Raw genomic sequence first — 10290 nt, 5'->3', positions numbered from 1 at the left:
AGAAGGGACACTTATAAACATCCTATGCTATGCAGATGACATATCCTTGCTTGCTGAAAGTGAGTAGGACTTTAAATGCTTGCTACAGAAGATCAAAGATGACTACAGCCTTCTATATGGATTATATCTCAGCATCAAGAAGACAATAACCCTCACCAATGGGCCAACAGGTAGGATCATGATTGTTGTTGTTATATGCCATTGAGTCACACACTTAGACTATCACTTGGACTAGCAGTCATGGCAATTGAGACTTAGATCTTAGAAATGGAAACAGAGGAGGAACAGCTGTAAGCAGACACTAGTGATTGGAACATGGATTTAGAGAACCATGAATGTAGAAAAATTGGATAGTGTTAAGAAAGAAATGGGATGCATAAATATTGACATACTAGGTACTGGAAAAATGAGATGGCTTGGCATGGGGCATTTTGAATCAGATGATCATATGATTTACTATGCTGGAGATGGAAAGGTGAGGAAAAAAATGGGGTTGGTTTCATAATTTAAAAAGTCATTTCTAGATCCATCCTGAAATACAATGTGGTGAGCGACAGAATATCCATAAGTGAATACAACTATCATTCAAATATATGTACCAACAGCTAGAGCCAAAGAGGAGGAAATGGAAGATTTCTACCAACTTTTGCATCAGAAATTGATCAGTCAATCAAGATGCACTGACAATAATGGGCAACTGGAACACAGAAGTTGGGATCATAATATATGGAAAAAGAGATAACATTTTCAATGATTTAATCTTACTTGGATTCACAATCAACACCCTTGGCACAGGCAGTTAAGAAATAAAAGACTTAACATTGGGGAACTCTGCTGTCAGGGACCTCTCCAAAGTCTGGAAAAGCAATCATATCATTGTAAAGGTACACCTAATTCAGGTTATGATTTTTTTCCAATCATGTGCTATGCATCTGAGAGCTGGACAATGAATAAAGATAGCAGAAGAAGAATTAATGCCTTTGAGCTGTGGTGTTTGATAAGAGTATTAAATATCTCATAGACTACCAAAAGAATAAACAGGTATGTCTTGGATTAAGTGTAGCCAGAGTACTCCTTAGAAATAATGGCGGCAAAGTTTCGACTTATACACTTTGGGCTTTTTTGCTAGAGTAAGTATTCTTTGGAAAGCGCCATCATGCTAGGAAAAAGGTAGAAAGTCAGCAAAAGGAAGGCAGACCCTCAATGAGACAAATTGACACAGTGACTGCTTTAAAGGGCTCAACTACATCAGAGGTGATGAGAATGGTGCAGGATAGGGAAGGATTCAGATATGTTGTTCATAGGCTTACTATGAGTCATACTTGACTCAAACGCACATAACAACAACAGGAGCTATGATAGCCTAGTGGTAAATGCAAGGCCAACCCAAAGGCACATAGTTCAAATCCACCAGCTGCTCCTAGGGAGAAAGATGGACAATCTACTCTCTTATAATTTACAACATTTGAAAACCAATTGGAGGGTCAGTTATGAGTTACAATGACAACAAATCAATGATGGGAAAAATATAGACCTGTTAAAATATGACCCACCACTTGTTTCTAAATTTTTATCAGAAAACAGCCAAACAATTAATATCTAATTTGTGGCTTCTTTCATGCCATTTTAGAAGAATTGAATAGTTACAACATATAATTATATAAGATTTCCAAAACATATTTACTAACTGGCTTTTTGTTGAAAAATTTTGATAACTATTTTGAGTAGGGATTGATTAAACAACATATAATAACAAAAATATGCAAAATTAAATGACAAAATAGCAGAAGGGATAAGTGGGAAATATTAGAAATATATTTTTATGTTCTTTTATCAAATTAAAAAATGGTAGACAATTATCACGAACGACTTGACGGCACATAACAACAACAACAACAGAATCCAATTTATATGTTTAACCCCAAGACAAATATTAACTTTTTAAAAGAAATATAGTTAATCAATAGAGGACACTAAACAGATGAATAAAAGTTCAGTTAACAAAAGAGAAGGAAGAAGCATTATGAATGAAAAAATTAAATCAGTTAGAGAAAGCAGAAAAAAGAAACCCAGAAAGAATCCAACAAAAACAAAACATTAGATGTGATAAAACATTACACACAATTTTAATTCATTCCAGGAATGTAAGCCTAGGTCAGCGTTTGAAAATCAATTCAGGTAATTCAGGTTTTAATAAATTAAATAGGTCAAACAGATGATAATCTCAGTATCTGTAGAAAAACACTCAGTAAAAAAATCAATATCCATACTTGATAAAGATTCTTGACAAAGGAAGAATTGAAGTTAATTTCTTAATCTAATAACAACTAATTTTACAGTTCTTTAAGATTAATTATTCTTTAATTAATCTTGAACAACTTACATATAAAATCATACCGGATGATGGAAGGCTGAATTATTTACTTTGGGCATGTCTTCCAGAGGGCTCAATCCTTGGGAAAAGACATTAAGCTGGAAAAGGCAGAGGGTCAACAAAAGAGAGAAAGACCCTCAACGAGCTAGATGAACCCAGTGACTGCAATAAGGGGCTGGAGCACCTCAGAGATGGTGGGTAAGGTGCAGCGTAGGGCAAGTTTCAGGTCCGTTGTTCATAAGGGTTTCTATGAGTCCCTGTTAACTTGATAGCACCTAAAACAGCAGCAAGATGAAAAAGAAGTTCAAGATTACTATTCTCACTATTCCTATTTAACAGTTTCTTGAAAATTCTAACCAGTATAATAGAGCAGGGAAAAGAAATAAAATGTCTAGAAATTTGAAAGGAAGAAATAGCATTGTTTCTATTTGCAGATGACATAAAACTCTGTAGAAGCTCCATTGACATATTCTGGCTTCTCAAAAAACAAAAACAAAACAAACAACAACAACAAAAAAATGCCCCAAAAAAACTTTAAAAAAAAAAAAAGTTTCTCAAACTAAAAAAGAAGTCTAGTAAAGACATAAAATAGAATGCAACATATGTACATAAACCAAACATACTCTTATATATGATGTTGTTGTTGTTGTTATGTGCCGTCGAGTCGTTTGTGACTCATAGCAACTCTATGTACAACAGCCCTAAGCCCTGCTCTATCCTGTGCCAATCTCATTGCCTCTGACACACCCATCCTGATTACCCCAGTCACTGAATCAATCCACCTCATAGAGGGTCTTCCCCTCCTGCGCTGTCCCTCCACTCTGCCCAGCATGATGTCCCTCTCCAAAGACCTGTCTCTCCTTACAACATGTCCAAAGTATGTCAGGTGAAGCCCCAGAATCCTTGCCTCCAAGGAGCAGCCTGGTTTAACCCTCTCTGGGATGAATCTATTTGTTTTCTTGGCAGTCCATGGTACATTCAAAACTCTTCTCCAGCACCACAGCTCAAAGGCGTCAATTCTCCTTCTACCCTCCCTAGTCATTGTCCAACTCTCTGATGCATAACAAGTGATATAAGCAATGAAATATTTTAATTAGCAATGAATCAAAAATATCCAATCTGAGATAATATAAAATGAAATACTTAACTATAAAACTGTCAAAATTTGTATGAGATCTAGATGCTGTAAATAAAAAAATGACACTGATGAAAGAAATCAAAGGAGATATAAATAGATCAAAAGATATTCTGTGTTCAAGGAATGGCAGGCACTCTATTGTTAAGACATCAATTCTCTTCAATTTGATCTCTAAATTAAACTAAATTCCAATCAAGACTTTGGCAAGCTGATTCTAAAATTTACATGGAAAGGCAAAAGCACTAGAATAGCCAAAACATTTCTAACAAAAAACTCACATTACTCAATTCAAAGACTATAAAGCTATAGTAATCATAACAATGTAGTATTGGCAAGAGGATAGACATTTAGATCAATAGAAAGGAACAAAAATAGACCCACAAAATAGACAATTGTTTTTTTGGCAAAGAGGCACTATCAGCTCAATGAAGAATCTTTTCAAAAACGTTGCCCAAAATCCATATGTATAAAAAGAGTTAAAATTTTTCACACATGTCATATCTTCCACAAGAACTTAGGTCAGAACAAGTGATATAGTTAAAGATAATATATAAAGCTAATTATATTTTAAAAGATAAATTTGTTTACATTGCATCTGATATGTTTTTATATGTGGCACCAAAACTTGATCTATAAAGAAAAAACTGCATAACTGAGTTTCAGCCATTTTTTTTTCTGTGAGAAATATGGTATGTGTGTCAAGTGTCATGGAGACAACAATGACTTTTAGTGACTCAATGAACAGGTTGGAACCTTGTTCGCATGTGTACCTCACGACCTCTGATATGCTTGAGCCATTGTTACGCTTACTGTATCAGTCCATCTTGTAGAAGGTCTTCCTCTTTCTGTGACTATCTATTGTTTTTCCCCCCAGGACTGGGCCTTCTGACTACATACCTAAAGTATATGAGCCAAAGTTTCACCATCTTACCTCTAAGGAATAATCTGGTTACGCCTTTTTTTTTTCACGAGTGTTTTTTAATTTTTATTTTGTATTTGCTTACAAAGTTCATATACGTCACAGTGTCCTTCATTCACACTGTGTTGCATACAATCATTCCCATTTATTGTTTTATAAAATTAATCATCATTGAACTATGTGCACCATTATTCTGACTTTCCAGATCCCCTGGATCCTTTCTATTTCCTTTAGCCTCCTCCCACCAAATTGTGCGACCCTTTGATTTTCCCTTTGCCCTCTTCATCCTTCCCTCCTCACCCCTCAGCTCCCACCCTTTCCCACTTGAATCCTCATTCACGCAGCATGTGTTTTAATAAGCCTTCCAGCTGATTCAGACATACAGTGAGGGCTTTTTAAAAAAATTTTATTATTATTATAATTGTTAATTTTAATGAAAATTAATAGAGACTTTGGATTTCCATTCATTTTTTACACTTTTTTTTTAAAAAAAGACATTTATTCAGTGTCATGATCAGACTACTTATTACATTTAGCAATCAACAGCATGAGCGCAAAAAAAAAAATATCTACATTTAAACCCTTTATTCGGAATGCTTTACAATTTCCACAGAACAGAAACTAAAATAACCTGTTATACAGTTAGTCACAAACACAGTCCTCGAGTTTTTTGCCCATACACATGAGTATTGTCTAAAACAAAACATGTCTTCTTTGTAGCAGCTAGGCCCTGTCACCACTGTGCTTGGCTGAGTTCACAAATCTGTTGTAACCTGTAGCTTCCCTGTCACTTCTCTGGCTCTCCTCTCCTGCTAAGCTTTGTTTCCTGGCAGCTACTAAAACCATCTGCCACTGCCATAGCTGCTGCTGCTACTTGAACCACTATAGCCACCTTGGTTTCGTGGTTTGGCAAAATATTGACCACCACCACCATAAGGGCCAGAGGTTCTGCCTCCAAAATTTCCTCCCTTCATGGGTCCAAAATTTGAAGATTGATTATTGTAATTGCCAAAATCATTGTAGCTTCCACCACCTTCAAAGTTGCTTCCATCATCACCAAATCCATTATAACCGTCTCCACTGCCTCCATATCCTTCACCACCAGACTGCCACCAAAGCCACCTCATCCACTGAAGTTTCCTCCTCGACCAAAGTTGTCATTCCCACCAAAACCACCTCCACGGCCACCACCTAAGTTTCCAGAACCACTTCCACCTCTCTGGCTGGAAGAGGCTCTGGCCATCTCTTGCTTTGACAGGGCTTTCCTCACTTCACAGTTGTGACCACTCACAGTATGATATTTCTGAATAACAATTTTTATCTACAGAATCATGGTCAACAAAAGTTACAAAAGCAAAGCCCCTTTACTTGTCACTGCCTCGGTCAGTCATGATTTCAGTCACTTCAATTTTCCCGTACTGCTCAAAATCTCTTAAGTGATGTTCTTCAGTGTCTTCTTTAATTCCACCAACAAAGATCTTTTTCACACGTAAGTGGGCACCTTGGTCTTTGAGAATCTTCTCTGGAGACAGCCCTCTTGGGTTCCACCACCCTTCCATCCACCTTGTGGGGCCTTGCATTCATGGCTGCATCCACTTCTTCCACAGTTGAGTATGTGACAAAGCCAAAACCTCTGGAGCGCTTGGTATTTATTTGAATCTCTCATTACCACACAGTCCTTGACCATCCCCCATTGCTCAAAGTGGCTCCTCGGACTTTCATCCGTCTTCTTGAAGCTCAGCCCTCCAATGAATAGCTTCTGAAGCTGTTCAGACTCTTTAGGAGACTCTCTCTGACTTCGACATGGTGGTGGTGAGAATAAACACTTTTGCGGTGCTTTCTCGGCAGCGTTCTCCGGCAGAAAGCAGTTACACTTGTAAAAAACTAGTTTTTAAAATTGTTGTTAAAAGAATGAAAACACAAAACTCAGACTGAAAGAAAATATTTGCAAGTCACCTGTCTGAGAAAAGACTTGTATCTAGAATTTATAAAGAACAATTTAAATTAAACAATCCGAAAACAAATAGTCTATCATAGGTGGTGCTGGAACACAATAAGTGAAGACAAGCTATTGTCAGAATATGGTAGCATTTTAGGGTAAGAGAGAGGGGACGAAAAGCAACAAACGCAGTGGGAAAGAAACCTCAGGATGGACGCAGACCTGGGTACTCAATGATTTCTCCTTCTTTCCTTCTCCCTGGATGATAGAATTCATCTTGAATTGCATCCTTGGAGAGATGGGAACCACTGCCCTTGAAGCTGAGAGGACTTTTCAAGGAATTTTCAAGCTTTAACAATTAGCAGCCATTTGACTCCATCAGGCTGTCTTGGGGAGGAAGATGAGCATTTCTGTTCAAAAAAATTGAAGCCTAATGGAGGGTTGTTATGAGTTGTCCCTGACAGGAGTGAGTGAGTGGTTGAGTGCTCAGTTGCTATCAAAAAAGTAATTGGTTTGAATTCATGGAAGAAAGAGATGACAGTCTGCTTTTGTAAAAACTTACAGCCTTGGAAACATTATGGTCAAGCTCTTGTATGTCTTATATAGTCACAATGAGCCAAAATTTATTCAATGGCAATTAGTTCAATGCAGATAATCATCTGAGGCTCAACTCAATAGTTGAGCAATACATTCAATTTTCTACTTGCCTGGTGGGAATAAATAAACGAGTGAGAAAGGAGTTGTACTGCCAGCCTAAAGGCAGGTGGTTCAAACCCACCAGCTATTTCAAAGGAGAAAGATGGGCACTCTCCGCCCACACTTTTTAAAGCCTTTGAAAATCTGATGGAGTGTTAGCTATGAGTTGGTTTTGACTCAATAATAGCAATGCATTTTGAGCAATCCAAATAGTTCAAAGTTGGCATGTTTTGGTTTCTCATCAGATTTTCAATGCTATAAAGCTTTATCAGAACGGACTCCTCATGTCTCCTCTGAGCAGCTATTGGAATCAAAACCTGAGTTTTTTGGTTAGCAACACAACATATAACACACTACATTGCCAGAAATCCTTATATACTATATAATAAAACTATATACCAGATAAATTGTACAAATATTATTGTCATTCTCAGGACACTGGTGAATTAATTTCTTCACAGTACAGTGAGAAATTTTTATTTCTTAACTAATTGTCCATTCCATTTAGTTCAGTGACTCTTCTCTAATAGTAATAGGAAACAATCTCTAGGTTACAAAAATATTCTTTCCTGAGTATCTGTCTCTCCCTATTAGTTGAATTCGTAGGTAAGTTGGAACCGGGGCATATACTTTTATTTTTTTTTTTCAGGCACACAATGGTCCTGACTTACTTATCTTGCCTTTTATGATTTTTTTCATTCATACAAGCTTTCCTCCCTAGACCCAATTCTTCTTGTAAGACTATTAAATATTGTTATTTCACTCTAAATTAGTGCAAGAAATAGGAAACTTGGTAGTGACTTGAACTATACTCAAAAGTATGGTAGTTCAAATTCACCAATTAGCTCCTAGAGAAAAAAGATGAACAGTCACCTTCTGGAAAGATTTATAGCCTCAGAAACCAATGGAATGTGGTTGAGTCAGATCAACTCAACAGCAGTATGTTTACTCCATGAAAAGACATGGAGACTTTTCAAGGATTTTACCTTGCATGTGCCGCAAGTGAAGGAGACGTAATGAATTTGTTGTGAGTTGGAATGGGTTTGATTGTTTCAGAGTCAGGTCAAATTTACATAATATTAAAAATAACATTGTTAATTACACTGAAAATTATGTAAAGGATAGATATGAAGTGTCCATAAATTGTCTGTTTGTGACCCAGGGACTTCCTATAGTTAGAAAATAAATGTGATATTAAGTATTAGGATAAATGCTTCAAGGGTCAATTTTGATATACACATTTATGATGTTTCAGTAACTAGAAACTTTGTGAAGCAGGATGCTATTTCAAGGGACAGATTATTGTAAGGTTTTTGTTAAAAGATACACTTACTAAAATTATTTGCATTAGTAAATAATTTGTTTGGCAGGATATACCAAAGGCAGGTGACACATGTATGTACAAATAATTTCCCTTGATATCTATTTCAGAGCCATGTTGGTTTCAGGCAAGATTCACACTTTTGAAATTAGCTGCATTCCAGCAAGCTCCTCTTTCCCAGGCCCATGCTGGTATTCTACTAGATGGCAGATACTGCGGGTGTTTGCAGCCATCTTCATGAAGGCCTTTTTAAAATCTCTCCTCACACAAACATGATCATGAGAGGCCTTCACTTATCAGAGTGAGTCATGGAGATATACTACACTCCAGTGGAGTTCTGCTAAGAGAGAGAGCACCTTGTCAGAGTACATTGGGGTTCCATGCAAGAAAAAAAAAGCAGATGATTAGAGGCAGTATTGATTTACTAGCATTCCTTTTTCCCAATGTGAAAACTATTGTTTCTGAAATAACAGCATTTTACCTGTATAGAAAACTGGACAAGGATAATGGCCCACTGTGCAACCACTAACCATCACCCACTGTGGTTATGTCTGATTTGTCCATAGTCTTTGTTCTCCATACATGTTTACTAATAAAAATTGGGACCTTCATATATATATATATAAATTATTGGGACCATTTTTTAAAATTGATATAATTTAACATGCAGCATACCTGAAAACTACACACCTAGATAGTTGTGAAACATTGAAAGTGCTTATGAAATAGAGGTATTAGAATAAGAATGAATATAATTCATACCATTTACATAGCTATATAGGTACACAATCTAAGAGTGAGATCCCTCCAATCTTTGATAAAATGGCTGCATCTCCTACTCTAATCCAGAATTTGTACTGACTGTTAGTGTAATCTAGAATTAACTTCTTGCTTATAACTTACTTATAGTTAAGTGAGAACTTAATTTTTTTTTCATGAACCATGATTTCTTCTTTTATCAGTTTCTTGGATTTCTATGTTGCCTGTAGTATAAATACAAAGAATGAAGAAAACATAATTTTAAACAGGAATAATTGTTAAGAATTTCCCAGTAAAGGAGAAACAAACAAACAAAAAATCCCATTATATATGACTCAACTTGCTGCACACCTGCAAAATATATAGATATACAGAGAGTTAGATAGAGATAGCAATAGAGGAGATAGAGATGAGAGAGAGAGATATATTTAAAGAGTTGCCCTATTAACCCAAAGGCATTTACCAGGGGTTCCACCAGAGAAAGAGGAACAATTTCCTCCTATGTAATTTTTCAGATGCATAATAACCCTCTTTGTCTCTGTCTCTCTGTGTCTGTCTGTCTGTCTGTCTGTCTCTCGCACACTCTCTCTCTCTCTCCATACATATAGGAAGCTTTGGTGGCCTAACAGCAAAAAGCTATGCTGCAATCCTGAAGGCACACAGTTCAAGGGCCACCAGTTGCTCAACACAAGAAGGATGAGCAATCTCTTCTCATGGGATACTGGAGACGGAGACTCTGCTATGGGTCGGTTCCAACTGTAAGGTACTAAACAAGAACATACACAGACACACACACACACACACACACACACAGATTGATTTAACAAGAGGCTACCAGTTCACAGCTAATTGTTAATTAATTTCAAATGATGAATCAGCTTATACTTGATTGTTAATGAAATAAAAAACAACCAAACGGCTTATACCTGACTTTCAATTAAATCAAAACAATACTACTCAGAATCTCTTCTTTAAGTCAATCAGGAACTGGTGGGCAGGACTTTGTATTTAAAAGGTGAATGGACTCTAAGAGTCTCTAGTTTGGAGCCTCCTACACTAATGAGCGAAGACAAGATGAGTTGTGGGAGGATGTCAAAGATATCATCCAGCAAGAGTGTAAAAGGTCATTACAAAGACAGAAGAG

The 10290-nt window shown here is 36.7% G+C and overlaps 1 pseudogene; it reads right to left on the bottom strand.

Annotated features, from left to right (window-relative positions):
* Nucleotides 1-5267: 5267 nt before the first annotated feature.
* LOC102859647 overlaps nucleotides 5268-10290 on the bottom strand; it is a 28201-nt pseudogene continuing 23178 nt past the window's right edge.

The sequence above is a fragment of the Elephantulus edwardii genome, unplaced genomic scaffold (genome assembly GCF_000299155.1).
Source record: "Elephantulus edwardii isolate Elephantulus edwardi_28Jun2011 unplaced genomic scaffold, EleEdw1.0 scaffold00030, whole genome shotgun sequence".
In the NCBI taxonomy this organism is placed as follows: domain Eukaryota; kingdom Metazoa; phylum Chordata; class Mammalia; order Macroscelidea; family Macroscelididae; genus Elephantulus; species Elephantulus edwardii.
The sequence above is the reverse complement of the archived record's forward strand: the minus strand, read 5'-3'. Positions and strand labels throughout refer to the sequence as shown.